Source organism: Carassius gibelio, chromosome B10 (genome assembly GCF_023724105.1).
Source record: "Carassius gibelio isolate Cgi1373 ecotype wild population from Czech Republic chromosome B10, carGib1.2-hapl.c, whole genome shotgun sequence".
Classification (NCBI taxonomy): Eukaryota; Metazoa; Chordata; class Actinopteri; order Cypriniformes; family Cyprinidae; genus Carassius; species Carassius gibelio.
The window spans coordinates 15421923-15443459 of NC_068405.1; the positions used below are offsets into that span (position 1 = coordinate 15421923).

At 36.2% G+C, this 21537-nt stretch overlaps 1 long non-coding RNA gene across 3 annotated transcripts in view; it reads right to left on the bottom strand.

Annotated features, from left to right (window-relative positions):
- Positions 1–21537, bottom strand: part of LOC127966699 (uncharacterized) — a 73080-nt gene that overhangs the window by 47808 nt on the left and 3735 nt on the right. For all 3 annotated transcript variants that reach the window (XR_008155673.1, XR_008155672.1, XR_008155674.1), the window contains exons 2-3: positions 17467–17584; positions 17271–17366 (exon numbers count right to left, since the gene is read on the bottom strand). This is a non-coding gene — a long non-coding RNA (uncharacterized LOC127966699). The remainder of the gene's footprint in view (positions 1–17270; positions 17367–17466; positions 17585–21537) is intronic.

Below are 21537 nucleotides of genomic sequence, written 5' to 3' on the forward strand. Positions count from 1 at the left end.
AGCAGGGTTGCTATGGGAACATCACACTGCCACTCATGACCAGCCGGCTGAGATTGAAAAAAATATGGATGCCAACTGGGTTGCAAAAGTGTGTACCCGCAATATTTATAAAAGTAATACAAACAGAGGGCAAAACACTTATTCTAATAGATGCATATCTCTCCAAGCCCTCTGTCATATCTGCTCTCTGTAAAGCGAATCCACTGTTTTTGCATCATTAATGCCGAGAGGAGCAGTGATGCAAATTATAAACTATGTCTGTGGGGAGCAGGTAAGTGCAAGGTGTGTTTAAATACTTCATTATCTTGTATACCTGCGTTAAAACGCTTGGTTGGTTTGTTGATGTTTATAACTTCTATAATTAAATATAAGTGACCCCTTATAGGAAACATTATATTTATGAATAAAAATCCATTTAATCTGAGGAAAAACATCATGACAATAAAATATTTTGTTTCCATAATTAAATAATTCGCTTTTATATTGTCACTGTACTGAAGCTAAAAAATTTTTTTATAATAAATTACAGAATTATTATAATACATTACAGAATATTGTACATATGTACACTACCATTCAAAAGTTTATGGTCAGAATGTTTATTTCTATATTTTTGTTCAGAAAGGACAGATTCAATTCATCAAAAGTGACAGTAAATACTTTTACTTATGTTAAATAATAATAGTAGAAAACTTTGAAAAAGTATTGTTTCAGCACAACCACTGTCAACAACATTAAAAAAATATATATTAGAAAAGAAAATCTTTCTTGAGCATCAAATAAAGATATTCGAATGTTTTCTGAAGGCTTCTAAAAATTAAATTATATTTTAAAACATTACATTTAAAGTAATTATTTAACTTTAAATTTGAATATTATATCACAATATTACTGTTTTTTATCAAGTAAAGGCAGCCACTGTTAGCATAAGAAAAAAAAAAAAAAAATATATATATATATATATATATATATATATATAACAAATAAAACATACTGATGATCGCAAAGTTTCGAAAAGAAAAAAGATTTTAAATTCACGTTAACCTTCATAACAGAAACTTCATAAATGTCATACAACAGAAACTATAGTTTTAATTTCCATTTAAAATTTCATTTCATCAGTAGTGGGGCATTGAAATCTACCCTCCAATACAGATTTACTTGCCATCAACATTATCAAGCATTACCACCACACACGCATTAGTGAGTGAATAAAGTGCTTACAAACCACCATTTTCTCTTCTCTTTCACAGAGATTCAACTAAACAAGCTGAAACATCAGCCTCAGGCCCTCTCCAGGGGAGAGAGACCAAACATAATCCCCCACAATCCCCTTGGGCTGACTGGTAAAGCAGAATTCAGTCGTGTGGCAACCTAACAGTGAGAGGAAAGTGAAGGAATATTTTATAATGGAGCCCCACTGGTTACTAAGAAGAACATCTAATAGTTGGGCTCAAAAGACAGCCCACTTCAGCACGAATGAAAGAGAAAGAGCAAGAGCACTTATGCACTTCAGCAAATGGTTTAAAGCAAGTAACTAGTCACATTTTGTGCAAGTGCACTGCATAGTTTTCAACAAAACCCAAAGGGCCCTCGTCACCATTATGATTTAAATAGAGAAGAGAAAACATGATTGACAAGTTCTCAGAAGTGCGCTCAGGCAAACTGCACAGCACCGGCCGCTTGAAGCGAAAAATATGAGTCAGTCACCAGCACTTTAGCACCTAGAGAGAATCCACTTAAAGACGCTAAACACCACTCATTCAGAGCAGACTGTCAATTCATATCAAGAGCACACAAAACCAATTATACTGTTGTGGAAATTACAACATGTGAGGCTCGAAATAAAATAATAAATCAACACAGCTGTTGCTGTCGAGCCGCAGCACTAGTGATTCACCCGCTGGCACGTTTTGTTATCTGAGGTCGTGTTGATCAAAACAAATGTGTTTTAGCCTACATTTATACCATCACCTTTACCACACACTGGTTAATGGGACGAAGGGAAATAATTATAGAGAACAACTCATTGGTTTTCGTTGAAATGAGCTGTACTCAGGAGAGACTCTTTTTCACCTCTAGGCTTTTTTTAACCAGTTCAATCAATTCAAGGAAATGGATACAATGTGACAGTTCTAGGTCCTCAGTAGCAATACCCCCAAATTAATGGCAGACATGATCGGAAGTCAGAGTAAACAGTGTCCCAAATATAATTCAGAGTCATAAAAGCCACAGATCTGAATTACGGTCAAGGACAATCAAGGGTGAGTTGTGGTTGCACAAGGCCCAAGGGGACCAGCCACCTCTCCTTGCTGGAAAAAACCCAGCTTAAGCTGGAATCTGCAGAACAAAGATGCTGCTGGTTATTGGCTGGTCAACCAACCAGCATGTCCCAAAAAACACCTTGACCACTTTGAGCTGCATGATCACAGATGATGACAAAATAAATCCTCAGAAATCTAGGTTAAAACTTATTAAAAAGGTTTTTCGGTTATCAAAAATTTACGCTCTGCAGTCCTGTGGTTTCACTTTTTTTTTTTTTTATACAACTGAAAAAAATGTGTTAAATTTAATGTTATGAGGGTTTAACCAAGCAAAAAATTTTGTATTTTTTTTTAAAAATACACTATAATTAAAAAAAAAATTTTTTTGTTTTTGAAAGAAGTCTCTTACACTCACCAATGCTGCATTTATTTAATCAAAAATAAATAGTAATAATGTGAAATATTAAAATTATTTAAAAACAAACAAGTAATTCATTCCTTGATGGCGTAGCTGAATTTTCAGCAGTCATTACTCGTCCAGTCCTTCTGAAATTATTCTAATATGTTGTTCTGGGGCTCAAAAAGCATTTCTTATTTTTATTTATGTTGAAAATAGTTGTGCTGCTTAATATTTTCATAGAAACCATACTACATGTTTGTTTTTCTTCAGGATTCCTTAATTAAACAGAGAGTTTAATGAAAAGTAAAGCATTCTTTGGAAAAGTATTTTTTGTAACAACATACAAATCTTTACTGTATATTTGATTAATTGAATACAACTAAAAGTTTCTGAGCCCAAAATTAAGGTAAATGTAATATAAATGAAATGTCATTAAAAGATTTGTTCACTTCCAGAAAAAAAATGGTCCTTATAATTTATTCTCCCTATGTCATCCAAGATGTCTTTCTTTCTTCAGTCCAAAAGAAATTAAGGTTTTGGAAGAAAACCTTCCTGGATTTTCCTCAGTAGTAGACTTTAATGGGAGCCAACAGGTTGTAGGTTCAAACTGCAGTTTCAATGCTCCACAGGGCTCTACACGGACCCAGCTGAGGAATAAGTGTATTATCTAGCAAAACAATCATTCTCAAAAAATTAATACCTTTATTTCTTTTCAACTGAAGAAAGATGAGACGTGGACATCTTGGATGGCATTAGGGTAAGTAAATTATCAGGACATTTTCATTCGGGAAATGAACTAATCCTTTAAGCTGCACCACATGACATTGACAACATCGACCAATTAGGCCCTAAATGGTTTAGCTCCGGCGTACTGTACCTAACTAGCCTTATACCACGTTACAATCCATCACGCTCCCTAAGTTCACAAAACTCTGTCTCAGATGATGCTAACCCTGAAACAAACAGAACTAACACATATTGCTACAAGTGTGACAGCATCATATAATAATTGCTGTTAATAATGTTCATCATCTGGCTGACTACATCTTGTATTAATTTTTCAGAAAAATCCTGTCATATGCGAACAAACTGACAGTCACCACTGATAAGCTACATACTACTAAATATTGTAGAAACTTAATTTTTTGTGAAGTTGCTTTGCAGTGATTTGTATCGTAATAAAAGCGCTATACAAATAAACTTGAATTTAATCCACTAACCTTGCCTTGGTATAAAAAGGTCAAATTAATAATTATTATATTAATAATATTTATTAATATAATCTTCTCTGACATCGTTTCCATCAGTAGGTACAGTAGCTGGTCCAACACAGTCTACCAGCTCTGCCAAACAGATAATAAATAGAGTAATATGTGAACACATCTCGGCATTCAAAGCACAGACCCAAAGTGAAACCACATGAAGTCCAAGATGACGTTCACTTTCCCATAATCAGTGACTGTGAGTTTGATTTTACAGGCTTAAAATCTTTTCCTTTAAGCGAGACACAAGCTTGCTTTATCAAAACACACTCTCCATTCAGAATAACTGTTCTTTGTGCCCACACAGAATCGAGGTCTTTTTTTTTAAAGTATTGAATTGTGGGAGTACCTGTAGGTGGTCTTGCATACCCGTGATCTCTTCTTTCAGAGGTACAAATGCCTGCAAATAATACCTTGAGGACATTTCTCCCGGGGTGAGGACCTCAAACCAAACAGACTTGTACTGAACCTTGATTGAACCAACAACGACTCAAACGACGCATGTTTGATCCAAGGGAAGCGGAGGGAGGTTGAAATCAAAAAGAAGCTGGTCGAATTACACGGCCTCTGGTACACATAACCATGTCCATGTGTGTTTGTCTGGAGTGTGTTTTCTGCAGGGGTAGCAGAGGGAAATAAGAGCCAGGAGTGACTTATCACTACAGGAATGTATAAGGAGACAAGAGGGTGATGGATGGAGAGCCTGCTGAGAGGCACAGACACAACCAGAACATACTGCTGAGAGAAAAGACAGGAAAAGAGGGGAAAAAGGTGTGGAGAGCTGAAGTAACAGAACAACAGAAGTACCACTTCATGTTTTTGTTCACACCTTCACTTACGAGTTCTTTTCTTCCAGACTGCACTGATGATGTTATGGAATGTTAAGGCATGTGACCATTTTATAGAATACCACTTTTAAAATTCAACACATACTTGCATAATACAAATATTAAACAGTATTATATGGGTTTAAAAATCTTCTCAGAACCAGATGTTAAAGATGAAATGTTGATGCAATTTTTTTTGTTTTAATTGCATCATTAAATCGTCCTTATATTCCAAACCCTTTCAAGTCATTATTCGCTTATTTTAACTTCTATAAGCTGTTTTCAACCATTTCAAGATTTAGAAGACTTGGACACTTTTATATCCTTCTGTCATTTCTTTCAAACTTGACAAGTCCAGAGCCAATTAATTGTAATTACGTGGAAAGCAGTAAGCAGAACATCTCCTTGTGTTCTAAGAAAGGTTTGAAATAAAAGGAGGCTTGAGTAAATGTTATAAGGATTTTGATTTTTTTTTTTTGGTTGATCAGCTTTTTTAACCTCAAAATACATGCTTTTTGACAGACAGCATCTGTACACATGTTCACTTCTTCCCAAGTTGACAGCAGAAACAAAGCAGTCGAGGAACATGTCAATCAAACAGCCTTCATTCAGCAGAAGCAGCACAGAGCTAATGTACGTGAGTCAGTGCGCCTTCAGCTTGAGAAAGGGGGCTAATTATCACTGAATAGATGATGTAAAGGCATTAAAGATTAATAAGACTTTATCAAACTTTAAATAAATGTAATATTCGGTTCAATCATGCAAGGTTTTTTTCCTCAGTGAGGCCGAATCCAATCACTTCTCCTCTCAGGGGAAGGTTGAACAGCTGTCTGCATCCTTAAGAAACATCCTCCGGCTGCAAGTTCACTGTTAATCAGACCAGTAACCGTACTGCATTCCCTAGAGAACTGCTGTTACACTGCTTCTTTTACAGTCTGCTCCTGTAGAATGAGTTAGCAAAAATACAGCTTTCCTACATCAATTTTACTGATTTTAGGTGTTGAATGCAATGAGGCCCAAAAGAGCATGAAAAGAAGAAAAATCGATGGATCAGGGATCAGCTAGGAAGTAATACACTGCAAAAAAATTACATTTTATTAAATAATTGTTTGTCATTCTTAAAGCAAGATAAATCTACTTGGGAAGCGAAGTTGTGTAAGAAAATAAGACTTTTCCACAGAATATGTCTTATGTTCAGTTTAATTTTCTTACCGCATTGTTCAAAAATTATAAAACAGCTTTTCAGCTGTTCAAACAGCATGATGCCAAGGAATCAGGAAATAAAAAAATATGCAATCACCCTTTAGGTGCAAATAAGGTACAAAAGTGCACCTCTTAAAAGTGCATCACCCTAATGAGAGCTTTTGTACCTTTCTTCTTTTTTTTCTTTTCTAAAGAGTGTGGGTGTGTTTTTTTGGGAGGGTGCAGGTGTATGGGAGAGCTGCATGAGAGGGGAAAAAGAAAAGAAAAAGAAACACACCGAAATTAAGAGAAACATCCATTCTAATGACTAAGGCATGTAAGATGAACATTTATCCTACAGGTTCACAGTCCAGCCTCACAGCCTTGATGGTGTACAGCTCAACCGAAATGCAAAGAAGACAGTGAAATGAGAGGAAAACCGGTTCCTTCTGATCCTACAGAGTAACGGCGCCCTCCTCTGTAAGCATGGAAAAGAAGACGCAGAATTCTTAACAAATTTATCACAGACAAATATCTCATTTTAAAATACACATTCTCCCAAAATCAAGCTTTTATACAAATTTTGATCCTTTTCTCAAATTGATAAATCAATTAATTAATAATAAAAAAGGTCCATGTTGCCCCCGCGGAGCATTTAGGGTAACTCTAATGTAAAAAAAAATAAAAGTAAAGATGTATAAATAAAAACAGTAAATCATGCACAATCCTCATGTCGTATATTTATAATACGACACGACAGCATACCAACACAATATCATTATGCTAACAACATATCATTGTGCAAACAGTGTTATTTCACAGAGAAGATGGGCTATTATGTATAAATAAACTATTAGCATAAAAAACAAATTATGGTGAGGTGCATTATGACAATACTTTTAAATAAAAATGCTGAGACAAAAACCAGTGTGCTATTGGCAGAGAGGCTAAATGCACAACCATCCACATCTGCACAAAGAGTGAAGAGTGAAGATGGTCTGTTTGTGGTGTGCACTTGACCTGCTGTGTCTGAGCTGCAGGGACATGCTATTTGTTTGAACTACACACCGAGGGAGGGGAGGCAGGGCACTGGGGGGACCATCTCCAGCATCCTCTTAGTAAATGAGATCAGACTCCATTTCAGAAAGGCTCATGGCTACTTTAAGTATGCCTGTGTATCACACATATTAAAACATGAAATAAACAGATTAACACTTCAAGATGGACATGACTCATGCCTGTATATAATAACGCTAACATGAGAGTCAAATGTTTGCCATGTCTTCGATGCTATTCTGAAATCACTGACCTTTCATCTGACATGTTTGGGTGGCATTTTGAAAAGGGCAGGTGTGACAGTAAGATCTTTGTGCATACACAAATTCAAGTATTTAGCAGCAGTTCTGTCATGTTTTAAACAGTCTCAGAACTTGTAGGTTTAAAAAAACACGTGGATTTACCGGTCTTTAAAAAAATAGTCCACCCAACAATTAAGGCCACAATGGCAAGGTTGTGTGTTCATGCATATGTATGAACTGATCAAATCAATATCTTGAATGCAATGTAAGTCACTTGGATAACGTGCATAATAGCATAATTTGAATATAGCCATCCTTTATTCACCTTCACGTTGCTCTAAACCTGTCAAACTTTCTTCTGCAAAACACAAACGATTACATTTTGTAAAATGTCGGTAACCATACACTTTTAGTGAACACTGAGTTCCACTGAATGGAAATACAAAACACTTTACAGAAATGTTTTTACAGATTCCACAAAAGAAAGAAGGTACACAACAGGTTTAAAACGGCATCAGTGTGACTTAAAGACATAATATAAATGTTTGCGTTAACTATATCTTTAAGGTGTCTAAGAAGATGGTTAATATTTTTAAAGGAGTCTAGTGCCTCTTTTTTATTGTATTGTACTATACCGTCCTCATCTGAACGCTCTTGTTTGAATAGGCACCATGGATTGTAGACTCTATGATTGGCTGACAGACAACATCCTTCATAGATGGATGCATAAATGTATCTATACTCAGTACATATCAATCTGTAATAACAGAAAAAGCAATAGTGACCTCGTAATTAAAACAGTTACTCACATTTGTGTGGTGCATCTAAAAATCTTTTCGTTTCTTGTTTGTAAACAAAAAATAAGGTGAACAAAGGACCAAGTTATTACTGGTCTGGCACTTCAATAAAAATAAAGTTAATCAAATACAGTTCATCATTTGGTTTTTGCGTAGACCTGTGTTCGCCTCCATTATTTACAGTGCATGCATGAATCAGTGGGCGGGGCTAAACAGGCAGTGATGTAGAAGCAGGCGTTGATCAGCTTCTGCTGAGGTGGTGTTTAGTCGCACTATTTCATCATAAAGTGGTACATTCCACAACCTGTTGTTTTGGCAAATTGTTTTTAATATAAGCTTTTTTTAGACTAACAAGAAGGTTACATTTTTATAGTACGGTTACCTCTTATATGTCCAACGTTCATGACCCCTTTAAGTGGTGATATGGATATTGTGGAAGTTACTTGTTGCAGTTTCCTCACAATTGACTTTCTTGTATTGTAATTAGGACCTTCAATATTAAATGTTTTAATGCCATTAAGACAAATGAAATACTTACACACTGTCTGTGGTACAAACATTAATGAGAAGTGCATCATAGCACTTCAGCCTAATTTTATATCCATAAACGCAACCCAAAATTAAATATTCTGTCATCACATACTCCTCTTCATATCTTTCTAAATTCACTAAAACGCTCAAAGGTGTGTCATTATAAATATATGCGGTGCACTGCTAACCAAATACCGCAAATTTTTCAAGCAAAATGCAATGTATTGCCATTGTACTGAATTCAACTAACTGAATATTCATTAAATTATCCCCTTTGTATTCTGCAGTAAAAACAGTTTGGAGTGACATGAGGGTCAGCAAATGATGAATTATCCCTTTAAAGAGGAAGTGAATGTGTTAACATGTTAACTACAAAAACAATTATGAGAATTAAACATTTTACTTATTTGACAGCCCTAATTATAATGCAGCAGACCTCAATTATAATGCCACAGTGCATCAAATAACACAGAGCAAACCAGGTTCAATGTAAGAAACCTTTATGAAGTTTTGAGGAGTGGAGGTTTTAGAGTCACACACACAGAAAGCCTGAATTGGTGTGCAGGGACCAAGTTCTTATATCCCCTGGGAGCTTTCTAAACAACAACTAGGCAACATCAAGAGAACACAATCTCCCAGAGTAGCGTGGCAAAGATCAGTCTTCCTGACAGTGCTGAAAAGACAAGCTCTGACCCCATCATACACACTGAAAAAAGAAAGAAAGAAAAAAAACAGCATGGAGCAAACTGCTGTAACTAACTGCTGTAAAAGCCACCCTTCCAAATCACATGGCCAGACGTCTGTGATAGGGCTGCACGTTCTCAAGTTTTTCATTAACCGTTAACCGAGGCCCTTAGCGGTTAATACTCGGTTAACCATAGTGTGCCATAGTAACCATAACCATAGTAATTCCCGGACATTGGCCGAAAAAAAAAGGAATGTCCGACAAAATTTAATCTCTCCGGTCAAATTGTCCTATTAAAACTGCCTAATAATGCCGCCGATTAACACAATCTGAATTTGAGAATAAGCCTAAAATGTATAACAAGCAGACTCCGCGGCCGCCTCGCTAAGGCTATGACTATGTTTGACACGTACAATATTTGAAAAGCGATAATTATTTATTTATTTATTTAAATTACATTTATATCTGAATTTATGTCAACCTATAGACTTTCAAATATCAAAATGTCATGAATTAATATGTATTTTTGTACAAAATGACATATAAACATATTTTCCTATTATACTTTGCCTGGAAACGCTTCCAACAAGGCGTCGGTTCTATTTCTAGCATGCACGCGTCGAGCCGCGCCTGAGCCGCGCGTCTCACGCAGGCACTCGGCAAGCTATAACCTGTTAACATGGGAGCCGAATTAAAAACGGACACGCCACGCAGCTGAGATGCTTTCACGCATCCAGTGTGTCCTGACCGGCCTAATGATGCCCGGGTGTTGGCTGTTGAGATTACAACAACGAGGTTGTACTTGAAGTATATCTAAGCACTGTATTGCAATACTTGCATTTTGCCCCGTCACTCGTATTAGCCCGCTTCATATTAGAAAAATGACTTCTTCTTGTGGACATTACAAATGTCTGGGAGCGCTCTGGCGGTCTCTGGTGGTGCAAAAATGTATTACAACTAAATTCAATGCACGCCATTGACGTCACTTAACCGAGCAAAATGTTTCACTCGGTTACACAATTTTTAACGGTTAATCGGTTAACCGGTTAACCATGGACACCCCTAGTCTGTGACCATCCGGAGGTCATGGTCTGAACACAGTGCTACGGTGTAAGGGTGCTCCGTTTCATCAATACTGAACCACAGATCATCACAGCATCCATGACAGCAACTAAAAGCGTGACGGCCTTCAATTAGAGCTATTACATGGTGGCAGGGATCAATATGGTGTTTGCCATGAAGTACGGGGACAGAGGAAGGATGAATCTGGTTGTCTACAAAGGTAGGGGCAAGAGCAGGCCTTCAGGAAAAAGTCAAAAGTGCAAGGTCAACAATCGCATGACAATTTACATGTTTTTTTTTTTTTTTTTTTTTTTTTAAGCATTTAGCAGTTAGTTTTATCCAAAGCTGTACATTTCAGAGTTGTGAAATGCTTATATTATATTAAATATTCTAGGTTTATAAATGTTAAATTACTCAGTCTTTCAAGTCTGTTACACCACAAAATGGTTAATATGATTTTAGTAAAAAAAAAAAAAAAAAAAATAACATGCATGATTAACAGAAAAATATAACTTTTTTATTTTAAGCTTCAGATTTTTTACGTAGATTAAATTTGCATCATTTACTTCCATTGAAATTGCCTCACAAACACTACGGTAGTTATAAAGCACTTGTATCAAACGATCATGCATGACTGGCATCTGAGTGTGGGAATAAATTCAAGCAGCAAAATGCCGGGTTTATGACAAACGGTCGTGCCGAAGCAGCCAAAACCTTTCCTTTACTTTAGCCAATTTGCGTTATTTCTCTAAACCTGTCGCTAAGAAACAAGAGTAGAAAGAAAATAGCCTCGTTTAGCAATAAAGCCAATCTCCTCCCTGGCTGCTAAATTTGCTTTGGGTGAAATAGAGCCAGAGCTATTAATCTTGTGCAGAATTAATCATTTCCGATGAGTAATTTGCACGCAGCACCCCGTCTGCAGGCTAATAGGAAGCAGGGCGGGGAATTAGAACAGACAGAGTGACGCCTAGCGTGCATCCCATTTGGATAAAGGCACTGACAAGGTGGCCATTAGTTTATGTCTTTAAAACAAACAAGGACAAGCATTAGAGAATTAACACTAAACTAATTCCATGTTAGATATGAAAAGGTTGCATTTGCTTAAAACTATCAGTTGGTCCTGAGGCGCAAATTCAAACTGCTAAAAGTTAGACACATGGGATGAACACCCAATGGATTATATTAAGTATGAAATAAATCTACAGCAACAAAAAACAATAGTACTTCTGATCTATTATATTTGTCCTTCATAGTCCCTAAACTCTCATTCTATCATTCTTCATCCCCAAATGAGAATCTTACTAACCCAGATTAGTTCAGTCTCTTTGGTTTTACAAATTCACCATGTACTGTAACTAGGCCCAACTGAGCTAAGCGAAGCACCTCTACATCACTACACACAAGCTAAGACTATGCAATTCAATTGGTGATAAATGTGAGGATACATGTGTTGTAGATCATAGAAATACAAAGCATGAAAGAGACAATACATTTCCTCAGCATTTAATCTAATTAATTTGAATCTTACACACACACACAAATGTATGTATTAAAGTGATATATCTTATAAATATAAAAAATAAATATATGATTTCTGAAGGATCATGTGACACTAAGGATTGTAGCAATGGCTGATGACAATTGAGCTCTGCCATCACATAAATAAACTGCATTACAAAGTATATTAAAATAGGAAGCCGTTATTTTAAAATGTAATATTTCACAATATTACTGTTTTTAGTTTATATTTGATAACAAATAACTTTAAAATCCAAAATACATTGCACGATTTTAGCAATCCTATAAGATCACTGCATGTCACACTGTGTGACATGGATTTAATAAATAGGTGTGAATTGTCTGATGATGACACCTATAGAGTGGTGGAACCATGATGTCACTTTGTAGGCAAAAACCCGGAAGCAAGTTAGTATTTTAGCACTTCCGGGCCATTGTCCCATTGTCCCAGAGTCAATGTTTTTTTAATGGGAGTATGGTTAAATCCCCTAACATAAGGTCCATGGTTCACACAAGCTCAAGATATTTGCTTAGGTGTGATTCTGGCCCATTCTTCCATTCCAACAGTCTTCAAATCTTGAAGATTCCATTGGCCTCTTCTATGAACTCTAATCTTTAGATCTTTCCATTGAGTTTATATTGGTTTCAAGTCAGGTGATTGGCTGGGCCATTCTTGCAGCTTTATTTGCTTTCTCTGAAACCAAATGAGTGTGTCCACAACTCTCAACAAGCTTCAACATGCTTTTTCTTCAATAATAGAGCCTTGCGTGATGAGTGGGCATACAGGCCACGGTGGTTGAGTGCATTACTTATCGCACTTATAATTTTCTTTGAAACAATTGTGCATGCTTATTCCAGGTCTTTCTGAAGCTCTCCACAAGTGGTCCTTGGCTCTTAGAAAACTTCTTCTGATAATTCTTTACACTTCTCTGTCAGAAATCTTATGAGGAGCACCTGGTCATAGCCGGTTTATGGTGAAATGATGTTCTTTCCACTTCTGGATTATGGCCCCAACAGTGCTCACTGGAACATTCAGAAGTATAGAAATCCTTTAATAACCAATGCCATCAGTATGTTTTGCAACAGTAAGGCTGTGAAGGAAATCATGATATGCTTCTTGTGTGACACGTTGGTCATAAGACACCTTTTTATAGGCTGTCAGCTGGGACCGAACCAACTAATGTTAATTTCCACTGACAAGGGGCAGGATTGCTTTCTAATTACTGAGAGATTTCAGATGGTTTCTTGGCTTTCCATACCTTTTTGCAGCTCACTTTCTTCATGTGTTCAATACTTTTTTCCCTGTGTCATTCCACTTTATTACACAGAACTTAATTTCTGAATTTCTGCTTTCTTTTTGTATATGGATTAATTGGATTGTTACCGACATCAGGTGAATTTTATGTCGACAGCACCTTTGTATGTTTCTATAATATTTAGTAGTAGCTTATCATATATATATATATATATATATAATATAAATGATGATAGGGGAGCAGAAAAAAAAATCTTTCATTTGAAAGTAAAATCACACTGTCAGTTTCCCCAGCACTGTAAACACAGACACAGTTACTCTAAGTGAAGCAAAAATGTTTCTCTGTAATAAGAGATCAGAAGAAATGTAGGTCTCCTGTGATTTAAGCAAGCATTCAGTTAATCTAATTACAGCTGAGTGTTACCAGTCTTTTGTTACTTTGGCACTGATGGGAACAATAACCAAAGAGTAACATTCAATTAGCAGAGAATACTGAAAACTTTATCTGTCATAATAGATTTAACACAAAACACAAAGCACATCTTTGATTAGTTCAAATCAGATGGTCGATTACATATGTCTTATGGTGGATAAGGTTGCATGAATACAAATTATATTACGAGATTGTAATCATACTTATATTAGTGTGTGATCCTGCTTGTCATTACAGTCAGCAATGTAGGAAAGTCAAGCGAAAAATGGATACTCTCAGGGTGGTATAAGAAGTTTAGAAAGCAAGTAATGAAAGCAATAACACAGTAGTTTAAGAGTAAATATTACGGCAATAAAGATAATCAAACACTTCAGACTATGTATTGTAGCTGTGTATGTGTATATTCACAGCCAGTAACTATATTTACATGGGGATGTGATGTAATTTCAGCATTTACATGGGTGTAGTTGATTTTATACGCAAATGGCCTATTGTTTTAAGACAAATACAAGGTTGTGTGATTTTAATTTCTATCCAAATCTCATCTCTACAGTAGAGCTGCAATTTGGCATCCTAATAGTGATTATTTTTATGTATATTCAGTTCACTAAACAAATCAAGCATGTCGTCCTTTGTAAAGTAGCAGTCATTCTAAGATCAGTGTACCAGCTCTGAATCAATATAATCTCATCCAACCGGACATGATAGGCGCAATATTCATGAAGCTAATTAATTCAGTTTCATTGTTTTCTGATGTTTTCATGTGCAGTCGAACCAGTTATTATGCTAATGCAGCTAATTAAACATTTTGCCAAATCGCTAGAGTGTTTCCCAACAGTAAATTGCATACAGGGAAAAATATGTAAAAACCAGTTTTCAAATGGTCACAACTCAATTCAATAAAATGTTATTTGTATAGAAATTTTTACGATACAAATCATTGTTTACAGAAAATGTTTCTATAATATGTAGTAGTTTCTATATGTTTCTATAATATATAGTAGTAGCTTATCAGTGGTGACTCAGTTTATGTACATATGGCACAAATGTACGGGAAAAAAAAAAATCAAACGTTAAAGATGTAATCAAACAGACAACAAACACTATTAACAGCAATTATAATGATGCAATCAAGCGTTTGGCAAAATTTCGTAGTTCTGTATGATGTTTCAAGGTTAGCATCATCTGAGGTCCTCTGAGGATCAGCATCATCTCTTCTCAGGTGTTCCTGATCCAGACTGGAGCTTGTTTAAATCCTAGTTTACCACGCGATGTGGTAAACTAGGATTTTTTACTAGCCGCTGCATTTTGGACTACCTGTAGCTTGTTTATTGAAGATGTAGTACAACCCCCTAGCAGTGCACAATAGTCCAGTCTAGAGGTCATAAATGCATGTAGCTTGCAACTAATGCAACTAGCTTTTCTGCATCAGAAACAGGTAACATGTTTTGTAGCTTGGTAGTGTTTCGAAGATGTAAAAATTTGTTTTTGTAATATGGGAAATATAGTTTTCAAAAGACAAGTTGCTGTCTAATATAACACCCAGATTTTTGACTGTAAAGAAAGTAACAGTATATCCGTCTAGTTGCAATTTGTAATCTACAAGATTGTGTCTACTGTTTTTTGGTCCAATAAGTAATATCTCTGTCTTATCTGAATTTAATAGGAGAAAATTGTTTGTCATCCAATCTTTTACATTTTTAACACACTCTGTTAGCTTAGATAATTTTCAAAGTTTCATCTGGTCTCGATGAGATATATAGTTGAGTATCATCAGCATAACAAAAACTAATCCCAAATTTTCTAATAATATTACCAAGGGCAACATGTATATTGAACATAGCAGAAGACCTAGGACAGATCCTTGTAGCACTCTATATTTTACTGGTGATAAATTAGATGACTCCCAATTTAAATTAAAAAAAGTTGTAGCGATTGTACAGGTAGGATCTAAACCATCTTCGAGCCTGCTCTTGAATACCTGCATAGTTTTGTAATCAATCATTTAGTATGTCATTATCTATGGTGTCGAATCCGCTACAAAGATCAAGTAAAACTAGCAATGAGATGCAGCCTTGGTCTGACGCAAGAAGCAGGTCATTTGTCATTTTAACAAGTGCAGTTTTTGTGCTATGGTGGGGTTTGAAACCTGACTGAAAATCTTCATACAGATCTTTTTTCTTTTTTTGCAGGAAGGAGCACAATTGAGCAGGCATAACTTTTTCAAAAATTTTAGACATAAATGAAAGATTTGTAATGGATCGGTAATTTGCCAGTTCACTAGGATCAAGTTGTGGTTTCTTAATAGGTGATTTAATAACCGCCAGCTTGAATGGTTTTGGGACGTTACCTAAAGAGAACGACGAGTTAATAATATTGAGAAGTGGTTCTTCAGCAATAAGTAATAACTCTTTCAGTAATTGAGTGGGTACAGAATCTAATAAACATGTTGTTGGTTTAGATACAGTGATAAGTTTATTCAGCTCTTGCTGTCCTATAGTTGTAAAGCACTGCAGTTTATCTTTGGGTGCGATGAATGAAGTTGAAGTATTAGATGCTGTAGAATCTATATTTGTTATAGTATTTCTGATGTTATCCATTTTATCAATGAAGAAATTCATAAAGTCATTACTATTAAACTGTGAGGGAATATTTAGATCGGGTGGCATCTGGTTATTTGTTAATTTAGCCGCTGTGCTAAATAAAAACCTTGGATTGTTTTGGTTATTTTCTATAAGTTTGTGGATATGCTCGGCCCTGGCAGTTTTCTGAGCCTGTCTATAGCTGGACATACTGTTTTTCCATGCAATTCTAAAAACTTCCAAGTTAGTTTTTCTCCATTTGCACTCAAGACTACGAGTTTAATTCTTGAGAGAGTGAGTATTACTGTTATACCATGGCATGTTTGTTTTTTACTAACCTTTTTCAATTTGATGGGGACAACAGCTTCTAAATTATTAGAGAAGATAGTGCCCATGTTACTAGTCATTTCGTCTAGTAGTTCATATGTATTTACGGGAACACAGAGCAGTTGAGATAAATCAGGCAGGTTATTTGCGAATCTGTCTTTGGTGGCTGGAACAATAGTTCTAACCAGATGATAACATGGAGCCATATAGTTAATATCATTAATATGCAGTATGCATGATACAAGGAAATGGTCAGTAACATCATCACTTTGCGGTGTGATATCTATATCAGTAAGATTGATTCCATGCAATATAATTAAGTCTAGCGTATGATTAAATCTATGAGTGGGCCCGGGGAAATTTTGCTTGACTCCAAAAGAGTTTATTAGGTCAGTAAACACAAGTCCTAATACATCATCTGTATTATCAATGTGAATGTTAAAACCTCCACCAATTAGCGCTTTATCACTGGTAACCAAAAGGTCTGAGAGGAAATCTGCAAATAGTTGACTCATTTAGACCACTATAATAATTTGGTTTTAGCCAGGTTTCAGTCAAGCAGTGTACATCAAATTGAAGATCTGTGATCTGTGATCATTTCATTTACAATAACTGCTTTAAATGGGAGTAATCTAATGTTTATGAGTCCAAATTAAAAAATAGTTTTTTTTTTTTTATTTGACATTTTTCTGGTTTAATCACGATCAGATTTTTCTTAAAAATGTATATTTTGACCTCACTATTCGTGGAACAGACAGTCTTAACAGATTGGACAGCGCAAGTACTTCTATTCATTTAAGCGGGTAGAACAAAATCCATCATAGCAGTTATTTGAGAACTGGCTTACTAGTCATATGGAGCTTAGCATCCTGGAGATGTTGTCTGACAGTAGTTCTGCTCCGACTCTGTGCAGGCCATCAGTGCAAAAAAGCCTAGGACGCTCCTAGAAAAGATTCCAATGATTAACAAAGAGCAGTTTCTGTGCTTTACACCATGACAAAAGTAGAGGTGGTGGGACTGTAAACAGCTCACTGTATACTTACCCCAGACTAGTGACTGTCAGCCCGGGAGGTTTCCAGCACGGCTCTCCGCTCTCTCAGCTGGGCCTACTTCTGAACCAAGTCACAAATCTGCTTCTCCACGGCCTCCAGTGTCTTCAATCTAGGGTCAACACATCCGCCATTTAAGCAAGTAACAGTGAATAAAACAATGGTAAAGTGTGTAAATAGAGTATTAGCAATGTACGTGAGGTTAGCTGACACAGGAAATCAAAATAAAACTAGTGAAAACAAAGGCGCCCTGGGATTGTTTTTGTTGTAAAATACAATAAAGGTGTATAAAATTGATTTTAAGATAAAAAATAGAAAATAGAGAATTAACTTGGCGGAGCTCAAACTCAAAGCACACGGCGGCAGCAAAAATCCTAGAATGACTAATATCACTATTTGCATGGTCAGTGTAAAGATGTATCTGAATAAAAATGTAGGCGGCGTATGGTTCATATCTTAGATAGGACTCAAAAGGTTGCATGTTTGAATCCACAAATAGGGTAAAAAACTGTCACTGAGGTGGTACCCTTGGGTAAAAAGAATAAAAAGTATATCCTTGAACCTAATTTACCCATAAATGGCACATATTAGCACCACTACTTGTAGTCATGCATGCAGTATGAAACAAGCCTAAAATATAATATTCAGATATGCCTGTGGAAATTCATAGCACTGCAAACCAAGAAATCCCACACTTTATTTTGTAAATGAATACTAATCTAGTGTCAATTAATCCACCAGCATCAAATATTTGAAGAGCTTCACTAGAAGTGTATTTTCAGTCTTTTCGGAAAAGAGATTGTGACTTCACAATCTCTCTCTCTGATGAAAAGCAGAGCATGTTAATAAGGCTTAGGTTGAGGAAGAAATAGGGCAGGAAAAACCACTCGTTTGGGTTCCCTGCTAGACGACGGCTGCACAGAATGTGCTGGAAGAGCTCTTCTCTCAGCTGGAGTCTGCCAGAGAAAGCCAAGACTCCCATGGAAACGGAGTTGATCAAGACCCTGCGCAAGACTGGAACCCTCCAGAATTCTAATGGAACACGGTGGAGTGGAATGTGAATGAGAATGGAATGCCACTGATGGAACAGAACCAGAATAAATATTTCACACAGTGCCTCTCTGGCCGGGAACAAATATTGATGAGGAAACGCCAGAGCCATCAATAAGCACTTTCCCTCAGTGGAGTCATTTAGCTTGACCCTGCGAATCTAAGTCATTTCATCCTCTGTAATAACAAGATTATGTCTCAAAGCACAAACACTATAATCTAATCTTTTCCATGAATTTTAAGTGTGAGAATGATAAGAAGTATGATTTGTTTTGAAATTTTTTGTTGAATCTGCTGCTCTCGGCTGCACCATTACATGAAAAATAATCACGGGCAGGTCTGACCTCTTATTCTTTCAAAGCTCTGACAGGAAAAACATCATTACCGCCACCTTCAAGGCCAATTGATGTCTCGCTCCTCAAGCGACATTATACACCACACGAGAGCTCGGAATTGGATTCTCACTGTCAAACTGCACAATACTCTCGTTTAAGGCAGCCAGGCTGAATCAACTCAGAGTAGCTTTTCATAATGGCACCATCTATTTATGTCGGGATTAATTATTTACATTTTGCATGAACCTGATGATTTCCTTCATTTACACTCAGTCAGCAGTGTTAGCTGGGTGAAGGAACACAGGGGCCATGTAAACACTGCTAATAAATTAAGCTCAATTCCTCTGCCACATCGCATTTGCACCCATTTGCCTCTGATTGTGTTTGTTTACGTTCCATCTGGATGAAAAGGAGTAAGCGGGAAACGGAGGAAACTCTTTCACTGGCGGATCGTTAGAACTAATGAATTTTATTTCAGTGCCCTCTTCGTGCACCCTCTTTCACCTCCCTCTCCTTTTTCCAAAATCTAGCCTGCTGAAAGAGAATCCGCTTTTATGACTACATCTATAGTACACTGGAAAAACATCTCATTAAATTTGTGATTAAAAAAAACTGGCAGATGTGGTTGCCAGAAATTCACTGTGACAATATGTTTGGTTTTACATTGGTGCCTGTATATTTTACAGCTTATAACCGTATTCAAAAATAAGCAATATTCATATATATATATGGTACACAGGGTCATGCAAATTAAAGATGAAACAGGGTAACACACAGCACTAAATTAATGTAATAAACTACAATAAAACAAACAATATAAATCAAATATATAATAAAAAAACTGAATATTTATAATAAAATATAACCATATGTCATATGTGTCACGTTACTTTCAAATACCACAAATTTGTATTTTTACAGTAAAATTACATATATGCAATGTTAAACCACTAATTGTTATTATACTGTAGTAGTATACTGTGGATATACAATCTGTAAACTGAAAGATTTTATTCTGCATGATAAATTGATAAATATTGTGTATTCTATACTATTTTGTCGAAATAAATTAAAAATAAAACACTAAAATTATAAAGTATGTTCATTTTAGAATGATTGGGATTTACTAAAGATAATGTTTTTAAGATTAACAAAGTGAGTACATAATTACAATAAAAATCAAATTAGCATGGACTAAAAAAAAGAGAAGAAAACCGATTTATCGGTTATGGCAGATGACCAATATGGCATGGATAAATCCCTGAATCATGTATCCCTAGTACTTATGCCTACCATATTTTTCATTATGATTGTCATCTGACCATTTACAGAGGCTTGCACAGCTCATTTTCACCCACAATGCAAACACAAACATGCTCACATACCATTTCTCAAAATACTTACACATTAAACAAACAAATGCAAGGGCAGAAACTGCACCAGCACACACACGCCATCAGTGGAATAACCATAATTAGCTTTCAAAAGCAACTGATTAGAGTCATGATACTGAAAAGGCCTGGAGTAGAAAAAAGCAATCTCCTAATCAAGCATGAAAACTGAGTCTTTCAACCTCGGTTAAAGCTTATCTGATTTTTCAAACCCAGGCAAAATGGCTCACTTCATCTGAACAGAACAATCTATAGGTGGGCAGGCACCTTCTGAGAAGCGGACATAAGGACATTGATTGGCAGCAGACAACACACAGGAGCAGCTTGTACATTTAAACCCAGACAGGAGGCCTTTAACAAGAGCGGAACAGCACGAAGAGTTCACTTGTTACACAGGAAGGTCAATACCGAAACCAACTAGAAAGGAAAAGGAAAGAGGAGACAAAGGGAGGGCCATAAATGAAACACAAAGATGTTTTGACAGGGCTAATCAGCGCCAAGCCAAGAGTTCACATTTGTCACGAAGTTGAACTCCTCAAACTGTTTCACACAGGAAGCCTATAGAGACTGCTCTAAATCTTTCAACACATTTAGTTTGGTGAAATGCAATCGTCTGTTGTCCAGCCATGGAAACAGCGTGACCTGGGCTGTCTGTGCATGCCTTCCCGTTTGTAGAATTGTAATTACAGTGAGATTTAGAGAACTTCCGTAAAAACATTTATTTTCCAAACTCCAGTTTCCGTCATTTTGGATTCACTCATTGTACTATCAGGACATAACATTATTAAAATGATTCCACAACAATTGTGTCATTACTTGCTCATTCCAAACTTGTATGACTTTTGTTCTTCAGTGGAACAAAGATATTTTGAAGAATGTTTCAACAGTACAATAAGAGTCAACAGGGTCCAAACCAGCACTGGACCTTACTGACTTTTACATTACCATACTGAAACACAAATATTGGAAAACAGTCCATCTTTATTTGGCCAAAATTAAAACAATTAAAATTACTTTTCAGCACTGACTAAAATTCAACATTAGAACATGACACCGGTGAAAGTCAGTAGGATTCAGTGTTGTTTTGGACAGCCCACTAGCAACAGAAAAAATAAATAATGTTGGAAATATGCTTTAAAAAGCATAACTGTAAAGAAAATGTGAGGTGCAGACCATCGTCATGTACACACATGCACGAACCTGAGCTTTGATCCAAAGCCAGTGTACAGCCAGACTGATTCCTATATATAATTCATCACAGAACCGAGAGGTGAAACACACAGCGAGAA